Source organism: Haliotis cracherodii, unplaced genomic scaffold (assembly GCF_022045235.1).
Source record: "Haliotis cracherodii isolate W230 unplaced genomic scaffold, xgHalCrac1.p SCAF_10, whole genome shotgun sequence".
NCBI lineage: Eukaryota > Metazoa > Mollusca > Gastropoda > Lepetellida > Haliotidae > Haliotis > Haliotis cracherodii.
The window spans coordinates 19,368,025-19,389,210 of record NW_027266265.1 but is presented as its reverse complement, the minus strand read 5'-3'; the positions used below and the strand labels follow the sequence as shown (position 1 = coordinate 19,389,210).

Here is a 21,186-nt window from a genome sequence, read left to right as displayed (position 1 = left end):
CCTCCACTGTCAAGTGGCAGTACAACCCAACCTACCACTGCCATGACCCCACCTCCACTGTCAAGTGGCAGTACAACCCAACCAACCACTGCCATGGCGCCACCTCCACTGTCAAGTGGCAGTACAACCCAACCTACCACTGCCATGACGCCACCTCCACTGTCAAGTGGCAGTACAACCCAACCTACCACTGCCATGACGCCACCTCCACTGTCAAGTGGCAGTACAACCCAACCTACCACTGCCATGACCCCACCTCCACTGTCAAGTGGCAGTACAACCCAACCAACCACTGCCATGACCTAACCTCCACTGTCAAGTGGCAGTACAACCCAACCTACCACTGCCATGACCCCACCTCCACTGTCAAGTGGCAGTACAACCAACCAACCACTGCCATGACCCCACCTCCACTGTCAAGTGGCAGTACAACCAACCAACCACTGCCATGACCCCACCTCCACTGTCAAGTGGCAGTACAACCAACCAACCACTGCCATGACCCCACCTCCACTGTCAAGTGGCAGTACAGCCCAACCAACCACTGCCATGACGCCACCTCCACTGTTACAGTGGGAGTACAACCCAACCTACCGCTGCCATGACCTAACCTCCACTGTCAAGTGGCAGTACAACCCAACCTACCACTGCCATGACCCCACCTCCACTGTCAAGTGGCAGTACAGCCCATCCAACCACTGCCATGACCCCACCTCCACTGTCAAGTGGCAGTACAACCCATCCTACCACTGCCATGACCCCACCTCCACTGTCAAGTGGCAGTACAGCCCATCCAACCACTGCCATGACCCCACCTCCACTGTCAAGTGGCAGTACAACCCAACCTACCACTGCCATGACCCCACCTCCACTGTCAAGTGGCAGTACAGCCCATCCAACCACTGCCATGACCTAACCTCCACTGTCAAGTGGCAGTACAACCCAACCTACCACTGCCATGACCCCACCTCCACTGTCAAGTGGCAGTACAGCCCATCCAACCACTGCCATGGCCCCACCTCCACTGTCAAGTGACAGTACAACCCAACCTACCACTGCCATGACCCCACCTCCACTGTCAAGTGGCAGTACAACCCAACCTACCACTGCCATGACCCCACCTCCACTGTTACAGTGGGACAAATGCTTTCAATGCTTACTTTGAAGCAATTTATTGAATTACCACTGATTTGATTCTGTCCTAATTTTGTTCTTGTCATTATTTTGACACAACTGTCCTTTTTTCTTAATGGAATACTACTTCCTGGAATACAGCAGAATCTAAACATAGTCTTTAGAAAGAAAACAATCCTTTTTAGCAACAATTTCAGGATCAAATCAAGGGTGAATCCAGCATTGTCAAAAAGGAGGGTGTCGCATACAAGTAATACTTCAATGTGTTGGGAAGCCATATTAATTTTGTTAAAAACACTTTAACTCACCAAATGAGTTAAAGTGTTGCAAATTAGGTTTACACGTAGACTACCCAATCAGTCATAAAAGTATTAATATGTTTTGGTGATTGCTATGAAAAGTGGAGCTGTGCCAGTCCCTGCTCCCACCTCCCACCAATGTTTGACAGCAGTGTCCATGCACATGAAGTAGGCTGTCCCCAAGTCCACATCTTTAAAGGGGTAGCATGGTAGGGCCTGAGGTGTTGCCACCCAGTGGCCACCTGGCCAACCCATTACAAACTGTCATGATGTGATTGGACCTTGTCTGTGCCCTACATTACTCACTCAGCCATAGGGGTTCTGTGGTGGAATATCTGTGGTGGGGCTCGTGCTTTCAACAACTGGTTTGATTGTACAGGAAAATTGCAGTGCTCAATCCCCCATCAGTCAATCACTCAGTCTCTCTCACTTAGAACTGCTTTGCATGGACAATGGATGAAACGCTAGTAAAATGGATCCTGTCAAGTTTTTGGCACTCTAAGTGTATTGGTAGAGTGCTCTACCTCATGAGGAATGTCTCCTGACCCGGAACCTTGGACTGATGCTTGATTGTGCTTTGCCCCAAATACCATCATTTTAATGATACCCCATGAAATCATAAAGGTATTTAATTTTATGATATTAGCAAATGATCCATGCACATTTTCCATTTTATAAAATCATAGTTGATGAAACATCCATAAAATCTGAATTCTCCAGCTGTTTGAATTTAGTTGAAACATCTAACTTAGTTTTGATTATCTCCTAGGTTTGATACAGTGAAACCGATATGTTAGAGAAATCATCATGCATGATATGGTTTCATAGCTTTGTATAGACTTAGTTTCTTACCAACTATTCCTTTTACATAAATAATGTTCAGACCAGTCTTTGAATGCCATGCAAACACTTCAATGTCTTCATACATATTCAAGATTTTCTCCAGAAACAATTCAAGCTGAAATCACAGAGTTTGGGCACAGTTTGTTTTACTTGTGTTTGAATTCCACCCAGGTACACTCCGCAGCCAGGAAAGAGAGTGCAGCACCGTGTGGGTTACAGACCTATGTCAGTGTTTGGTCTGCCTGCAGGTACAGTCACCAGGAATAATACCACAGTTGCAGGTGTGTAAACAAAACACCATTATGGCATTGCTAAATATTTGTATCCTCTGTATATATTGTAGCATCGCTCAAAGTCTGAGGCAGGTTGCTGAAGTGAGTGAAATTAGTAGTCTGACTGAATGTTGTATACATGCATTGTGAAATAGTTTGGTTTTCACAAACATGTACTTTAAATAACTGGCACAAGTGTTCTAAAATGAGTTACTTTACAAATATTTTTATTCAATGAAAATGTTTTGGGTATATGGAGACATATTTTTAACTCTAGTTTGCAGATCCACACTGTACAAAAGTTGGAAACTGGAAAAACATTCAATCTGAAAAATAATATTTTCTATTTGGCTGAGTACGTACATTTAACATTTATAATTTGATAAAGTAAACATAATCAGGGTGAATATGGGATCCAAACCCACAATCATAGATTTGTGGCATGCATAAGGTCATAAGGGATGTAACTCTGCTGGCATGCCTAAGGGATGTGACCCTGCTGGCATGCATGCCTAAGGGATGTAACTCTGCTGGAATGCTCATAACTCTGCTAGCATGCCTAAGGGATGTGACTCTGCTGGCATGCCTAAGGGATGTAACTCTGCTGGCATGCATGCCTAAGGGATGTGACTCTGCTGGCATACTCGTAACTCTGCTGGCATGCCTAAGGGATGTGACTCTGCTGGCATGCTCGTAACTCTGCTGGCATGCCTGAGGGATGTGACTCTGCAAGTATATTGTGGCATCTTAGATGATAAAGCACTGCCTCAAAGCTGGAATAAAACAAATGTGAATTATCTTTTATTTCTATGGACTTTCTGGGAAATAAACCTGAAATCATCCCTTGATACTTAAACTCAGGTTGAGGTGACCGTGCATGAATACAAAATGTAATATATTGTTATCTTCTGTTTTCATGAACAATGCAATGATGTTTTCAGGAACAATGAAATGATAGATATATTTGTTTTTAAGCAATGTGTTTTAATCAGGAATGGAATTCAACAGGCAGAATAACAATGTTTACTTTGCAGCCAGTAATTGTCAGTGTTTTATGGGCGGCCTTGTTGAGGTGGGGCTGGAGATTATTCTGGTGCACCATTGTCTTCCAGCGGTAGTACTCATTGGGGTTTCCGCACCTTGATATAACTGGCATACTGTTCAAGGCGGTGTTAACTCACTCACTCACTCATTTGGGGCTTTCCATTGTCCAACTTGATAAACTGAGCTGAAAGTGTTTTGTTTTTAGCCAACATTAACAGAAAATTTTAAAAGTGTAACTGAAATAAGGTTTCGGCTCCTCATTTATTTCATTTCACTTTTTTTCGTTAAATATAGGGTAAGTTAGATCTATCTTTGAACTTTTGGCATTTTTGTGAACTGTGACAGGAATGAATACACAATGCCATTCAGAAAGTGGTCAGTGGAACAAATGTTACATTTGGGATAACACTTCCTTAGTGAAGCCCAAATTCTAGTAATTTTGGGCTTATCATATGGCACTTTCATGGGAACAACGCCACTCACTGTTGGGAGTGCCAGTGATGCCATGAGTATTTGAATAAACAATCATAGGTCATTAAGCATGTAATACTTTTTTCCGCGGTATTCTGCCATTTGTGGTAGTCTCCCAAGACAACTACACACCATAGTCACTACATGCCCAAATTACTAAAATTAGAAGTAAGCAAAACACTATTAGAAGATATTAAGTCACTATGGTATAAATATGCAACATTTCTCTTGCCACTTTTAAAACAAGAATTTTTGTGTATTATTTATAACAAAAACAATCTGGATCGTTACATCATCATTTGGATGAAACAGATATAATCATGGCAACAGCAGTAAACGTGACATGCATCGTGATCCCGTTATACAATTGAAATCCCTTTGTTATATGTAACTTAATATTCTACATTAATTACAAAGATGTATAAATCGTTGTGAAAAATATCTCGTATTTATCGAGTTTGTAAACGATTTTTAAATTAACCATCGCTCTGTTCTTTGCCGAGAACAAAGAACATATTTGAACTCAGTTAAATTTAAGATATCAGCAGGCTGAAGGCCACACTCAAAGCAACAACATGACACTCCGGACCACAACACGATCCTTCGTCAAGAATATACACCATCTCAATCCCTTGATGCTGTTGGACAGTTACTAAAACTCAGTTTACTTTTTAAAATTAAAGATCATATAAAAATGTTAAAAAAAGTGCAAAAAGGATTAAATAATGATATGACATGTATATGTATGCTTTGTTATATGTGTATATAAACATATTTTGACTCGTTCAAACATCATTCCACTTGGGGATAAAGGGAACAGGCAGGAGATTACCTGCCCACTGGACCATAAACTTTGTTGTTTTAGGGGGTAGTGATTGTGGGAGGATACCCCATTTGTCAATCTACTTTCAACAACTCCATAGGGTACCCTCCTGTTCCGGTTGTGGCGAGTGTAAACTTCTGTTACAACTGCTTCTGTAAACCTCTGCCTCTCACCTGGCAGGTAGAAGATGGAATGAAACATTGTGGCTGACAGAAACAACTAAGAAAATAAACTTGAGGTAACCTGTATCAATTTACAGAAACAACTACCTATAATCCAATCCCATGTATTGTTTTCAAATGGTCATGTCAATATTTGCAATTTTTTTTAAACTGACAACAAGACTTATCATTGTAGGCTACAGTCCACCACACACAGAAACTACACAAAAGTAACTAAATCTCATTGCACATGACAATCTGGTTATCCAAACTGGATTAGCATTGCCCCGAGTGCTTCAACCACACTGCACCATTGTGCCATTCCCTCAAATTCATGGAAATTGGTGCTAAAAATAAGCACAAGTGCATATATATTGGCGCATATCTGTCAGCAATGTTACTTTAAGAAACAGTTAGTATGTTTCATAACAGTACTGGTACTGGTCGTTCAAGATGCTGAAACTGATTGCTTCATTTGCTTGTTGATTCCTTTGAACAGAAATGTCATCGGCAATAGCTATGTCTCTGAAAGTGTACAAAATATAGAAAATATTTTCCTTGGGAAACAATTTGTGATTTTTTTCTTCATAAGTGTGATTATCAGACCAGACATATACTAGATGGGTTTCTTCCACATTGTTAATGATTAGGACAAAATATAACAAATCAGACACACATGTATGAGTATAACAACATTATTCCAATACTATACTCACTGCCAAAAGAAACATGAATACCATACATGTTGGTTAATATATAAAGAATTACTCATATTCAGGAAATATTAGATTGGTAGATGCACAAACGAACATACTGTTACGTTGTGGGAATAAACGCTCATGAACACGTCACATGTGACGTCATAGATCCATGACTCGAGATTGTCTCGTGCAGGATTAGCATGTAAAGTTTGGAAATCATGTGCAGCATATCATGATAAGAATAAAGACACTCTGTGGTATCACTTGACTGATTGTTAGTGTTGTCATTAAGTGGTACACGTTGGAAACATCTCTTCTTAACATACATACTTCTCTATATATTTCTATGGTTCATGTTTCTTTTGATGGTGTGTATAGTCAGAGACCATATAATCTATTATATGGTCTCTGGTATAGTTTACTGATTTTCTTTGAAGAAAGTATTTTTTATATTTGAAACAGTTGACATTTTTGTCTTAAACTTATACTTATTTTCCACATTTATATGAAATATCGAAATTAAAAAAATTATACTGTGTGGAAAATAAGTTGTTTCAGAATTTTGTACCAATTTACTCTCATTGTCAGCTTGGAGGTAACACTGTTTATATAATTGTACACTCATAATCCAGGTTAGAATAGGCCGTCAGCGACCCATGCTTGGTGTAAAAGGCAACAATGCTGATGTGCAGAGAATTCACAGCAGGAGAAGTGTGGGAGGAAACAAGTTGTGACTGTACAGACATTTTAAGAGTGGTATTTGTGTTGAATCATATATTTTGAACTCGATTCCCAGGAGAAATAGAAGTGCCTTAGCCAAATTCAGAAGTGGAGTAGCCCTAATAAACATAGAGACTGGGCGATACACAAATACACCGGTGGAGGAGAGAACGTGTTTTTACTGTAAGGATGAAGTTGAGGATGAAATCCATGTTTTATTACACTGTCCCCTTTATAGAGGTTATCACGTGAGTGTGTTTGGGGATGCTAAATATCCTGCATTAGGAATAAACATTGTATTTAGCGAGCCTTGGCGAGCAAAATACATAGTGTTTATTCCTAATACAGGATATTTACCATCCCCAAACACACAAGCGTGATAACCTCTTTATCATATAATGTCATTCTTTAATTCTGTGCTTTAAAATCGCTTTCCCTCTCTCACAAACGTTACCGAAATATTGCGAGTTTTCCTGGAATGGGCGCATTAATATTTATTACGTCACAGGGTAAGTGATGTGTCAGTCGGACAGTGACAGTAGCCAATATAGTTCCAACTGAAATCTGTTTCTTATACAGTGGCGAAGCAACATATACGTAAAACAACAGTTGTTTTTAATTGCCTTTAGCGGCAATTCATCGGTCTGTCCGGTAGAGTAACTGCCCTTTGTCAAAGGGAAGCTACTCTAACCCTAGTCTATGAGACGCCACGCTCAGACGTCGTTGACAGTCGGTCTGTCCTGTTATAACCTTAAGAAGTGTAGTCAGATGTACACACAGCGACTAAACGAAACAAGGTAACAATTCAAACATATTTCGGCAATATCCAACTACTTTAATTTGTGGAGAAGGTTTTAAGCCGCAGAGGTCTACAAGCACAGATATGGCTACTCATCCCGCTTGGCTAGGCCTCGTGCCCTCGCAAAATTGTTTCGAAATTTATATCTCCAAAGTTGCCAAAACTTAAAAAATGCCTTAGCTACGTCACAGTTAGACACTGATTTTCAGTATATTGGACTGTTCTTTTCATAATGATAGCAATTATCCCTGTAGTTTATCCAGATTCCCGATGGTTAATTCTGACTCGATCGCCGAATGACGAGGGCGACACCATGTTTGTTTATAAACAGCGAAAGTAGTCCTACTTGACCTTTGATATTTGCATCTCTATCCGCATATGACCCCAACGGATATCGTTTTTATCCGTTGGCTTTATCCTGTCGAGAAACCTACCCATTATATGATAAATAATGATATACGTTCTACCCTCTTAAGTATATGTGTGGATAAATGTTGTACTTTCAATGATTTTACAGATGTACAGAAAGTTAGTTTCATCTTAGCTCACCCGGATGTTGTTTTTTATTCCGCCAAAACCTGCCAACTTTTAATACAGAAGTGGAAACAAGTTTTATTCTGTAATCGGTAAAGGTTTTATTTTGTGTATATTTTATGAGATTTCAATGGTATATTCTCCATGTTCTTAGTTCTGTAGTGATAACCTTTCATGTGTATATAGTTCTATGTTTTGTGCAGTTTTAGTTCATATATAGTCTCTCGTAACCCTTAAAGGGTGGTTCACTTTTTATTGTATTTTGTATAGCATATTTTTACCCTGTACTTGTGAGGTGAGACTTAAATGAATTATCTTTCTGTCTGTCTGTCTGTCTAGTAAGAGGCGACTAACAGGATTGGGTGGTCAGGCTCGCTGACTTGGTTGATCAATGCTCATGGGATTGTCTGTTTCAGACTTGATTATTTACAGACCGCCGTCATATAGCTGGAATATTGTTGAGTGTGGTGTTAAACAACAAACAAACAAACACATATAATTGTAAACAGTTCAAAACACAATTTATTTTTCCTAATAAACATGTGATAGTGGTTCAAATCCTGGTTCGCCCTGATTGTGTTTTCACATTTTTCCGCATCATACCCATGATTGTGTGATTGACCAAAGTGATAAATGTCTGAGACTTGCATCACTTCTGGCTTCCTCCACATCGGGATGACCTTCAGTGGGATGTAACTGACATATGGTTCAAAGTGGTGTTAAACCAAATTCACTCACTCAGTCACATATTCTATATATTACATGCCCTTGTTGAAGTCATTTTCAAGAAATATTCTCTATATCCAAGGCCCTTGTGGAAAGACTTTTCAACAATATCATTAAAATCATATCCAAAGTTCCAATGTATTGACAATCAAAATAAATCTTTAGTTGTGGATTATAGCATAGTATTAGATGTTACATTAGCTTGTTGTAGAAATGAAGCATCACTGAATTAATTCATTGTAGTGATAATGACCTTTGTACAGCAAGATTCCTCACATAAATGCTGCATCCTCTATTTCAGGCAGTTTATCACTGCTCCGCTCTCCCAACATGACAAGAGATATAGACCTGGTGCCACCTTCAAGACCTGCCTATTGTGTTGTGAGTGGGATCAGGTTTCCCCCTGGCCAGCATGTCGTCACTATCTGTGGGCTGATTGTGTGGAGGTCCCACCACTGCCAGTACTGGAGCCCTCACTACAAGTAAGTACCACGGTCACTCTGTGCAATATATTACAGCAGTAGTTTTATTTTATGTGAACAATTCTAAGTCCTCATCATGAATTTAGTTGAAATAATATGTTTATTATATCCAAATGTTTATTTTTCAATTAAATCTAATGATAAACTATTTGCTCAGTTTAAACCTATAACTCTCTGACCTTTGGGACTGGTGACTGCTGCTAGTGGAGAATGTGTACCCAATATCACCACCCCTACCCAAGTATTACAGTGTTTTGGGGTGGGGAATTCCAGCAATATCTCACATGGGGACGACAATACCAAGTAGTTTTTTTTATAAAGATCAAATTATGAATTGATTTCTCTTTGCAATGCAAGAGGACTGTTTGTACATTTGATTGCATTGTAGGCTTCCGTGACATCTGAACCATCTCGTTCCTGGAATACTGATACAAAACAAGCAGCATGAAGAGTGTCTCTCTCCCACCCCCCCCCCCCCCCCCCCACCCCTATAAATAAAGTTAAATTTAATGACAAAACTACTTATGTCAGCTAGGCAAATACCACGGTTACCACAATTGTCAAGAAAGGTATTGTCATGCCATGATTGGCCGCGTGACTGGTCCCCTGTCTAAGTCAGGTACAGCTTTCTGCATGCTCTCACTTTCTTGGGGATCTATACTCATCAATAGGCAGTACACTGTTTTATTCTTTTAATAACCAATAGTTTTACATAGTCTCTGGTGATACGTCACATTTTGCACTCCAATCCTTTAGTTATATTGTTGCAATGGCAGAAGTACTCCAGAATTGGGCAAATAGTTTAGCATTGCTGGTGAAGAACATTCACAGATAATACAGGCACAAACTGGTGAACTCCCATTACCTCGCCACCTTGATGACACCAGATGCTTACTTTTCACTTGTAGAAATATATCTGTTATTCTTGTCATTGTGTTAGGTAACTTTTATACAGTTTTGCTATGTTCTCTTTGGATGCAATATTGATTGTGGATTGAAGTTGTGGACACAAGTCACTTCACATTTGATTTATGTCTATTATGTGAAGGAAAGACATAGGTTGATCTGTTTTAGCAAATGTCATTCTGAAGTAACTTTCTGTGTTCACTGACATGTCTTTGATGTCATTATTTGTCAATATATCACTACCATCTACCACACAAGTATAATAACAGAGTAAATTAAAGTCAATAACAGTGATATACAATTGAAACACATTTGAAAGTTTTCACATTTCCCAGTATCTTGTGATAGAAAACACCATCAATATATGTCACCTCATGACATCTGAGACGCTCATTATAGAAACGTGATCTACACACCTAAACACAGCTTGGACTCACACAAACATACACGTTTCATTGCTTAAACTCTCTCAAATACCAAACACATTGATTAACTTAGATGAAGCATGTAAATTACGTGTTGATAAGTTTAGATGTTGTTGAATGTTTACAAACACCACATGTCAACACTGATGTAATGTGTGTCAGCTGGTCGTCACGTCACTGGCAGTCTGTCTGTGATAACACAGGGAGTTGGGGATCATATTGCTGAAAGTACAGGGTTTGCCCATTGCATCTACACACCCACTTATTGATTGTTTGACATTCGTCCATATTTAATTTTGGCTGCAATTAACCTACAAGCACAACATAGACTAATTTACAGATATACATTCTTTCTAAAATTGCTTGTATTGCATATGACACATTCCAAAAGTAGAATTATATTTTGTAAACTGTATGTAAACAGCAGAATAGTGTCATTGAATTTATGATAATAGTCCATATATTATGTGCTAATCTCCATACACCAGGACAAGCTCAGAGTGCACACTGGAAAGTTTGTAGAGATGAGCTTGGTGGAAGGGTATCTTGAGAAGTGCTATGAACGTAGAAAAGATAGGACAGGGCTAGTTTGAATAGTCGCTGGTTCCATGCTAGTGATGCTGGAGATGAGAAGTATGTTTCTCCATCACAACAGGGACAGTCAACAGATGGTTTTCTTGAGATCAAAGTGATCTGGCTGGTGGGAGGGTCTGTGTTGTTTTACACCACAGTACACAATAGTCCAGGAAAACAAGTGGTTGATAGCATGAGACAAGTCCTGCAGGAGGTTGTGTATCTCACAGTGACAGTGTCATGCTTCACATATGGTACTTGTTACGCAGTGGAATTTTTAGTTATATTTATTTTTAGTGGAACTATTAACCAAAGCGACATCTCAAACCAAAGTGACGAACATGTGTCCCATCGAGCCGAACTATCAAACCAAATCGACATATGTACGTCCTGTAGCGATGACATATCAAGCCAAAAGTGATGTTAACTCAAGCAATTCCGATCTCCTCGCTCCACACGTGCTCGGACAGCCCGTGCCATGCAATACTTTTTTCCGCGAAGCAAGATGCGTTTCCGCTATCTGTTCCCTCTTTGGCATGTCTTCAAACCATACCCCCTTCCATGATTGACTTCTGTCAATCATAGATTGAAAACTGTTATCCTGAAAGCTAATCAAGACTATTTGTTTCACTCGAAGAAGCCCATTCTAGTGGACATACTTTGTTTGCTGGTCTTTTCACTACTGACTGTCTTGTCTTGATATCAACGACACGAACATGGCCATGTTTCCCTGGATAGACCTTCAATATTCTGCCAAGTTGCCAGTTTCCACAAGGCGTGTAGGGAGATATTACTAGGACAACATCTCCAACTTGTAAATCCCTCTGAGGAGTGTGCCATTTTCTTCTGGTGTTGAGGCTTGGTAGCCATTCTCTCATCCACCAGTGCCAAAAGTGACGAACCAATTCTTGAATTCTTCTCCACCGTTTGTGTGGATTGAATTCTGTTGTGTCAACTGTGTCAGGTGCGAACATGCCACCAATCTGGCCATTTAAGAAGTGATTTGGCGTGAGAGGTGTACTGTTTTGTGGATGAGCAGATTGGTCGTCAACGGATGAGAGTTGATAAGAGCCTCTGCTCCAGTGAAAGCTGTCATCAACTCTTCATCTGTGACATCAGCGGCACTAAGGATGGAAAAAATGGCATGCTTAGCAGCTTTTATCATGGATTCAAACACCCCTCCAAAATGTGATGCAAGTGAACGTCTCACTGCATCCTCATCAAGGAGCAAGAACAGCTCCTTCAATTCCTTGACCGAACCAACAAAGTTGGTACCATTATCAGATACCACCAACTCAGGAAGACCTCTTCTGTTAATCATCCGATAAAAGGCATTTAGAAAAGAGTCTGTATCTAATCCATAGGCCATTTCCGAATGAACAGCTCTGGTCTACAAGCATGTAAACAGACAGAGGTAACGGCTCTGGTCTACAAGCATGTAAACAGACAGAGGTAATGCTTCTGTCGATGTTTACCTCGACCCTGAACGGTCATGAATGGCCCAACATAATCTACCCCAGTTTGTGTAAAGGCTCGAAGTGAAACTCCCATTCTAATTTTCAGCAAAGGAGCCATAACTGGTTGAACTGGCCCTGCCTTATTCAATAGGCACCGTGAACATTTCCTTTCCCATGACCAAATCGCTTCTCTACCAGAGATAATCCAGTACCTTGTTGAAAGTGAAGCTAATGTTTGGTTCGTTCCAGCAACATGCTTACCTTCATCATGATAATGCTTGACAATAAGCGTCGTCACCCAGCTGTATTTGGGCAGAATGATTGGAAACTTTGTATCTAGAGGTAAGTATTCAGCATACTCCAAACGTCCCTTCAACCTCATGATCCCATTGTCATCCAGCTGAGGATGAAGGTTCAGGATTTTCAACCCTGATGGTAATGGCTTTCTGGACATTAATGATGAATATTCTTTTGGATAAGATTCCCTCTGCACATCCATGATGATTCTGTTTTCAGCGTCACTTATCTCATCTGGTGATAATTCTCCTTCAACTTTATCATCTTTTGATGCTATACAATTGTGAAGGAACTTGTAAACCCATGCATTCACTCGTGTGAGTCTTCTCCACGAGGAGAACCTGGAGGATTCTAGTCGCCATGACTCACAGGGCACCGAAAGAAAACTTGCAGATTGAATTCTGTTTCTGTTCACCTCTCTTTGCTCATCTACCTTGATAGATTTCAGCTTAGTTTCTGGCCATTCAGTTTCATCTCTTATTAAATAAGAGGGACCTGACCACCATAATGAACTAGCTACCAACTGTTGAACTGTTGCTCCTCAACTAATCAGTCAGCAGGATTTGCTTCTGTAGGTGTATGTCTCCACTGTAAAGGACTTGTGACATCCTGGATTTCACCTACCCTGTTATTTCTAATCCAGCATAACACGTTCATGTTGTCTGACCAGAATATCACCTGTTTCAAGTCAACATCAAGTGCTTCCGTGATATTCAGTGCCAATCGTAGCCCTAGAATCGCTGCCATTAACTCTAATCTGGGTATACTGACAGCTTTCAGTGGCGCAACTCTGCTTTTTGAAGCTACTATTCTGCTCAATTTGTCACCATTTGGATAAGCAGTTACTGCATACACAACTGCTCCATATGCAATATGTGAGGCATCAACATAGGTATGCAAAGTCAGAGAACTGATGTCTTTATCACTGCAAAGACACCGGGGAACCTGTACTGTCTCTAGACCATTTAGATCTCCTAGCCATTGTTCTATTCTGTTTCTCAACGCCTCATCTACTTCATCATCCCAGTCGAGTCCCGCCATCCACATCTCTTGTAGGTTTACTTTAGCAGTGACAATGAATGGTGCAATGAAACCCAACGAATCAAAAACCTTGGCAACATATCTGAGGAAACCTCTTTTGGAGATTTTGTCATGTGTTATAGGGAAGTTTACCCTAAACGTAAACCAATCATTTGCGGCTATCCATAACAAACCAAGAGTTTTCACTGATGGCAAATGCCCTCTGTTGAGATCAACCTCATTTACTCTATCTCCCTCAGGTATCATTAGACATCCACTTTCTGGCATGCATACCCGCCTTAGACCATAGGTTTTTCAACTGTTCATAGAGTTCTAGACCCTTTTTCTCATCTTCAACAGAATTCATACTATCATCCATATATGTTGATTTGATGACAGTTTCTGCAGGCAGTGGAAATTCTTTGATATGAACTCGTGCATTTTCCTGTGCCACTAACTCGGCCAAGAATGGAGAGGATGTAACTCCAAATACAACCCTACTGAATTCATACACATCAAGACTTCTAGTCATATCCATTGACCTCCACAAGAATCTATGATAAGGTCGATCACTTGGTGATATACTGATCTGAAGAAACATTTCAGCTATGTCACTGGATGTCTTCTGAAGCGGAGTAAGACATCAAACAACTCACTTTGCAACTTTGGTCCTACATGTATTGCATCATTCAAAGATAGGTCATCATGTTTAGCTGATGCATCGAACACATTACAAACCTTTGTGGTACTCCTATCCGGACGCAAAATGGGAAAGTGAGGAAGATACCATCTTGTTTCACTAAATGAATCATCTTGTGTAACTTTGCGAATGTATCCTTTCGACAAGTACTCAGAGATAATATCATCATAAGTCTTGGCTATTTCTGGATGTTTAGTCAACTTCTTTTCCGTACTGTTAAGATGTTTAACAGCCATGGGATAGTTGTCAGTCAGTGAATGAGCATTTTCATTCCAAGGAATACCTATTTCATATTGGCCATCCTTATGAGTGAGTGTTTCATGAGAATACTTTAAAACCTTTTCATCATCAGGCTTCATTTGAGATATTGGGTTTCCTTGATCTATTTCCCAAAACTTGTGCAGTAACTCAGTCATCTCAACATCGTCGCTGTCAGTGAAGAATGAACTAACAAAGTTACTTTGTTCAAACTTACCTTGATCAGATAAGCTACCTATGCATGTCCATCCAAGTGGGGTAAGTCTTGCAACTGGATCACCAGGATGCCCAGTCACCTCTCTAAAGGACTGGTGTAAATCCAAATGATCAACACCGATAAGCAATTCAATCCTGCAAGGCTTTGATACTTTTGGGAATGGTATACTTTGTAAATGTGTCCATTTGTTTCTGTACTTTTGCCAGTCAATCGCTTGCAAATTGCCAGTCACAGCATTAGTTGTCATTGCAGACATCTGAATACTAAGATCACCACTGATACTTTCAAGCTTAAATTCTACTGGTTTTGTCTCAAACAATTCTGTGTAACCATTTAAAACATTTACAAAGATCTTCTCTGGCTCACCCTGTAAACCCAACTCAGCTGCAATGTCGGCATTAATGTAAGACTTTGTGCTCGCATCATCCAACAAAGCGTTTACTGTAATGGTCCTAGTCCCATTTTTCAATACCACTGGAACAATGCGAAGAGCCATCAAAGTGTTTGACGTCAGTGGCATTGTTGCATGAGACATTTCAGTTTGATCACGGTTTTGAGATTTTGATTTTTCTGCGTCGTGACCCAAATTTACCCCTGACTCATCAACTTGTGGTTTAGCTTTATCTCTGTTTTGGTAGGTACGCGAAGTCTTGTCAATGAACTCATGCTTTCCAGAGTTTCCATTATGCAATAGTCTGTTGTGGTTCCTTGAACAACCTAGCTGGTATACCACACAGCCTATTTTGATGACAGCTGTTACCAAGATGAATGCCCCTAAGACTATGAAAACAAAGCTTCAATCTTTTGTCTTCGTTCCATCTATCAGAAACAAGCATACCTTTGAATAGTTGGCAGTTCCAAATGTCATGCTCTTCAGCACATACACCACAGATACTAACATCACTAACAAATGTGCTAGACATTTTCTGTTTAGCCTGTGATCTCTTACCTGGTGTAGTCAATCATTGTACTGATTCCTTAGCAACAATCTGAAATTCTGATTCTAACATTATCCATTCTCTGAGAGTCTCTACTGACTCCTGTCTGTCCCTTTCATACACCCACCTTTGATATTGAGCGACCATAAGTTCAGTCATTTTTTCAACAAAGTGGCATAAAGCAGGCCATTACCCAACTCCTCTACCCTGTCAGATTCTCTGATGTTTGCGACTGCAACATCCAAAATATCCGCGAATTTCTCTAGATCCTGAACATGGCCTTCATGAATTGGTTTGAAATTACTAATTTCCTCATTTTGGATTGCAATCTGCCGTCTCTTCCCACCAAGCTTTCTTTCAAGACGTTCTAGTGCAACATCATAAGCTACTGAGCTGTGGCATAAAGACTGAATTGATTTCAACACTTCGCCCGAGAGATACCGGTATTGGCGTAATTGCAACAACTTGTACTCAGGTGTGGCTGGGGACTGATCAATGCAAGTCATAAAAGCCGCCTTCCAACTTTGATATATTTTTATATCACCTGTGAAAACAGGTATCGACACACGTTTCAACTGTTTCCACATGTCGTTCCCAGTGGCCATATTATCAGACTTACCTGGGCATTTTGTCCTACCAACATGCAATACTAGCTCATCCTTCTGACCATGATTGTGTCCTTCAGAGACCAAATGTTCAAGGTCGGCTACTTCAGATGGCTGCAGAGATACAACACTTTGTTGTTTAATTTGGGATCTTTTTGGTATGATATATAGCCTGCTTAACCTTCTACTGGACACAGAGCTATTTCCTGATCTGTTAGTCCCTGATCTGCTTTGCAGATATTCCTTTACAGATTCAAGAGGTAAGTTATTTTCCTCCTCCAAACTATCTATTTCTTGATCCAACTTTTTAACATTACCATGTTCTTCCAGTTTAACATAAACCCTTGAAAGCTCTATCATAACATCCATTGCTTTCACAAAATGATCATTCATTTGATCGACACCATCCCTTACCTCTTTCCGTGATGGTTGATCCTGACTTTCTATCAAAGTAGTAAGCCTAGATTTGGCTGCTGCCTTTTGTTGTTTCAACACACGAACTCGTTCCGCTGTCTCCGAGAGAGATTCAGTTTCTGACATAGCTGCTCTACACTGGCTATCTGTTCCAGTTTCAGACATAGTTGGTCTAAGCTGTCTATCTAATATCTAAATACAATTCTAATAAAGCTTTTAGTTTAAATGGAAATGTAACAGAAAACCACGCTCTGCTACCATTGTTGGGCAGTGGAATTTTAACTATTAACCAAAGCGACAATTGTACGTCCTATAGCGACGACATCTCAAACCAAAGTGACGAACATGCGTCACATCGAGGCGAACTATCAAAACAAAGTGACAGATGTACGTCCTATCGTGACGACATCTCAAACCAAATTGACGAACATGTGTCCCATCGAGCCGAACTATCAAACCAAATTGACAGATGTACGTCCTATTGCGACGACATCCTAAGCCAAAAGTGATGTTAACTCAAGCAATTCCGATCTCCTCGCTCCGCACGTGCTCGGACAGCCCGTGCCATGCAATACTTTTTTCTGCGAAGCAAGATGCGTTTCCGCTATCTGTTCCCTCTTTGGCATGTCTTTTAACCAGTACTATTGACAGTGTCTACACCTATACTAAGAATGAACACCAGGAGTTTTAATGATGAATTAACTTACCATGTTCTTTCTTTAAGAGAAATCATAAATTAATTTATTCCCTCCTCAACTTTTCTGGACAAAATGGGTGATATCATCTCACAAAAGATGTCAGTGGCTGTGACATGTGGCCATGCAGTGTCAATTACACCCAATATTATATAGAGATATAACTAGCTGATATACAACCTAGCCAGGAAACTTTACAGACAACAGTAGATGATTGATCTCCTGGTAATCTGTATGTCACATTGATGGATCGTTGACTATTGAGTCATTTAAACTGACTTTATCTGATAATTGAGATTGTCAAATGCACATGACTTCAGCAGTTGACAGTATCCCTCCATGAATCCAGTGTCTGTGTTAATGTAAGAGTGAATATTATTCTGCCCTATTTTTTATCTCGGAGATGAAATTCTCTAGTGTCAGGATGATTCTCCCTTGTGAATTTGAACCCATACCAGTGTGTTTAATCCTATTGATACTATACTCTAGTATGCTTAATCCTATAGATACTACAATCTAGTGTGTTTAATCCTATAGATACTATGCTTTAGTGTGTTAAATCTTATAGATATTATACTCTAGTGTGTTTAATCGAATAAATACTATTCTCTAGTATGCTTAATCCTATAGATACTATACCCTAATGTGTTTAATCATATAGATATACTATACTCTAGTGTGTTTCATCCTATAGATACTATACTCTAGTGTGTTTAATCCTATAGATACTGTGCTCAAGTGTGTTTTATCCTATAGATACTATACTCTAGTATGCTTATTCCTATAGATACTATACTCTAGTATGCTTAATCCTATAGATACTATACTCTAATGTGTTTAATCCTATAGATACTATACTCTAGTGTGTTTAATCCTATAGATACTATACTCTAGTGTGTTTAATCCTATAGATACTATACTCTAGTGTGTTTAATCCTATAGATACTATACTCTAATGTGTTTAATCCTGTAGATACTATACTCTAGTATGCTCAATCCTATAGATACTATACTCTAGTGTGTTTAATCCTATAGATACTATACTCTAATGTGTTTAATCCTATAGATACTATACTCTAATGTGTTTAATCCTATAGATACTATACTCTAGTATGCTCAATCCTATAGATACGATACTCTAATGTGTTTTATCCTATAGATACTATACTCTAATGTGTTTAATCCTATAGATACTATACTCTAGTGTGTTTAATCCTATAGATACTATACTCTAGTGTGTTTAATCCTATAGATACTATACTCTAGTGTGTTTAATCCTATAGATACTATACTCTAATGTGTTTAATCCTGTAGATACTATACTCTAGTATGCTCAATCCTATAGATACTATACTCTAGTGTGTTTAATCCTATAGATACTATACTCTAATGTGTTTAATCCTATAGATACTATACTCTAATGTGTTTAATCCTGTAGATACTATACTCTAGTATGCTCAATCCTATAGATACGATACTCTAGTGTGTTTAATCCAATAAATACTATACTCTAGTATGCTTAATCCTATAGATACTATACTCTAGTGTGTTTTATCCTATAGATACTATACTCTAGAGTAAAACTTCCCCCGGGATAATATTTATGTAGGATATTATCCTTGCTTTCATGAACACTTTTATCTGAATACCACTTCCCTGTTTAAGCTGAAATATTATACCTAAAACTGTTAAAAATGTCACCCACTGACTGCCTTGTCAGTTATACTCCCAACAATAACATGGTGGACAGGTTGGAGCCCTGTCTGAGGGAGGAGTGAGATAAGTGTGAGATGTGTTATTTACCATGGGCGGTCGCTGTCCTACTAAAAAACCCAGAAAAACTTGAAAGACAAAACCATCCAATAACTCAAGCTGATACTTAACATGCAATACCTGGATGGTTCCCACAAGACTGGGCAGTTGGTTATCCTAGTGGAGAAAGCATAGGCTAGATACTCTCAAGTAGTGGGTTTCATTCAATACATGGGGAATATGTGTGAAACCAATTTCTTGCGTTTTCCTGCTGTGATATGGTTGGAAAATTTTGCAAGATAGCGCTTCATAATCCTACTCACTCATTACCATATATATAACAGTGTGTACTATTTCAACAAACATGTCAAAGTCTACTCACCTGAAATGTCCTTAAAATGATTATGTCATGGAAACCAAGCATGTATACTGAACAAAACAAGTTAAAGCATCATGAATATTGTTTGTGATGTTTTTATGAAATTGTGGTCTCAGTCTTCTCGATAAAAAATATCAAAAATATATTTATGATCCCTAACTTTTTTTGCTTAGTATCTATAGCGAACACAATGAAACAAAGTAACTGTCCATTCACACAGTCAGTATAATTTGTAATAGTTTTAATAGTAAGCAGTATTCAGCTCCTTCGGTTGAGATAAAGGATGACCATATAACAAATTCCAGAATAGGAAAGTGACACCTAGTTATCAGGGCTGGAATGTCTGCCATGTAAACACTGGCGGGCCTCATTGTTGCAGCTCCATAAATCCTCCTCCTCCTCCTATTGTTCTATGGGAGTGGTCTCTGCTCCACCACACCTTGCTCATAGTCTTGGTTTATTAGGATATGCCGTCACAAGATGCTATTTGCAATAACATTATGTAATTTCTTTAGGGTATTTTCCTTTTTGACAATCCATGAGTTTTTACATTCACAAATCTATAAATCTAGTACATGCAGCATTTGCTACATCTTTGAAACAATGGTTTTGAGAAGGTGGAATTGTGTGCATAGGCTCTGACCTGTGGTGTCTAGGGAATGGGCAAAGATGCTTCTTGCAATATAATCACAGTAGCTACATTGAAAATATTGTTTTGGTCTATTTCTCAGCCATTGCTGCTCGTATCATTGTGAAATTTGATGTCCTCTAGCTGCAATGTATTCATATATTCAGAATAGTTATACTGAGGCCTAACTTTGACTTGTGACCCTAGCGTATCTCTCATGTCAATGTAAACCATATTGAATTCATGGCTGCTACATTTAACCTTGTATCAATATGGAATTCAATGGTATAAGTTTAGTTTTAGATTATAAATTAACAATTAGAGTTATTGTACTCATAAGCTTCAGGCAGTGGATACTGTTTTTTCAAAATCTATGCCAACATATGGATCAGACCTACTGTGTTTGTTTCACTGAAATCATATTTTTTCCAAAATGAGTGGCATTCCTAAGAGTGGTGCAGTCTGGTATCCCTTGGGAGTGCCAGGATCTGGTTATCATGGATTTGAATCCCAAAATTGTTAGATTTTTCAGCACTGCACCTATGCTCACTGGTTTCACAACATCTAAGACATGATCCTTAGAATGAATATTTTTCAGTTATCAATAAAAATGCGATCACAGTTTGTGTTGTTGATCAGTATGGGCGGCCATTCGGTCAAAAACTACAAAGTTGAAAAAAAGGACAAAAGTACGCAATTAAGGTCAAATATTATGAATAAAGAACTAAATGTTACTACTAAAGGTCAAAATACAAAACAAACACACGAGGGTTAAACATATAAAGTTGAAATGAATGTCAAAAGTATGTAATATTAATAGTCAAATGTTACGAAAAGACGTCGTAAGAAAAGAAAGAACAATGTGTATGAAGAACGTCATTGAGCACGAAAGGACGTTTTCGATAAGGAACGT

At 39.1% G+C, this 21,186-nt stretch overlaps 1 protein-coding gene across 1 annotated transcript in view; it reads left to right on the top strand.

Annotated features, from left to right (window-relative positions):
- Nucleotides 1–8,933: 8,933 nt before the first annotated feature.
- LOC139454170 (sushi, von Willebrand factor type A, EGF and pentraxin domain-containing protein 1-like) overlaps nucleotides 8,934–21,186 on the top strand; it is a 52,876-nt gene continuing 40,623 nt past the window's right edge. The window contains exon 1 of the mRNA XM_071235721.1: nucleotides 8,934–9,009. The gene's annotated coding sequence lies outside the window, so the exon portion shown is untranslated. The remainder of the gene's footprint in view (nucleotides 9,010–21,186) is intronic.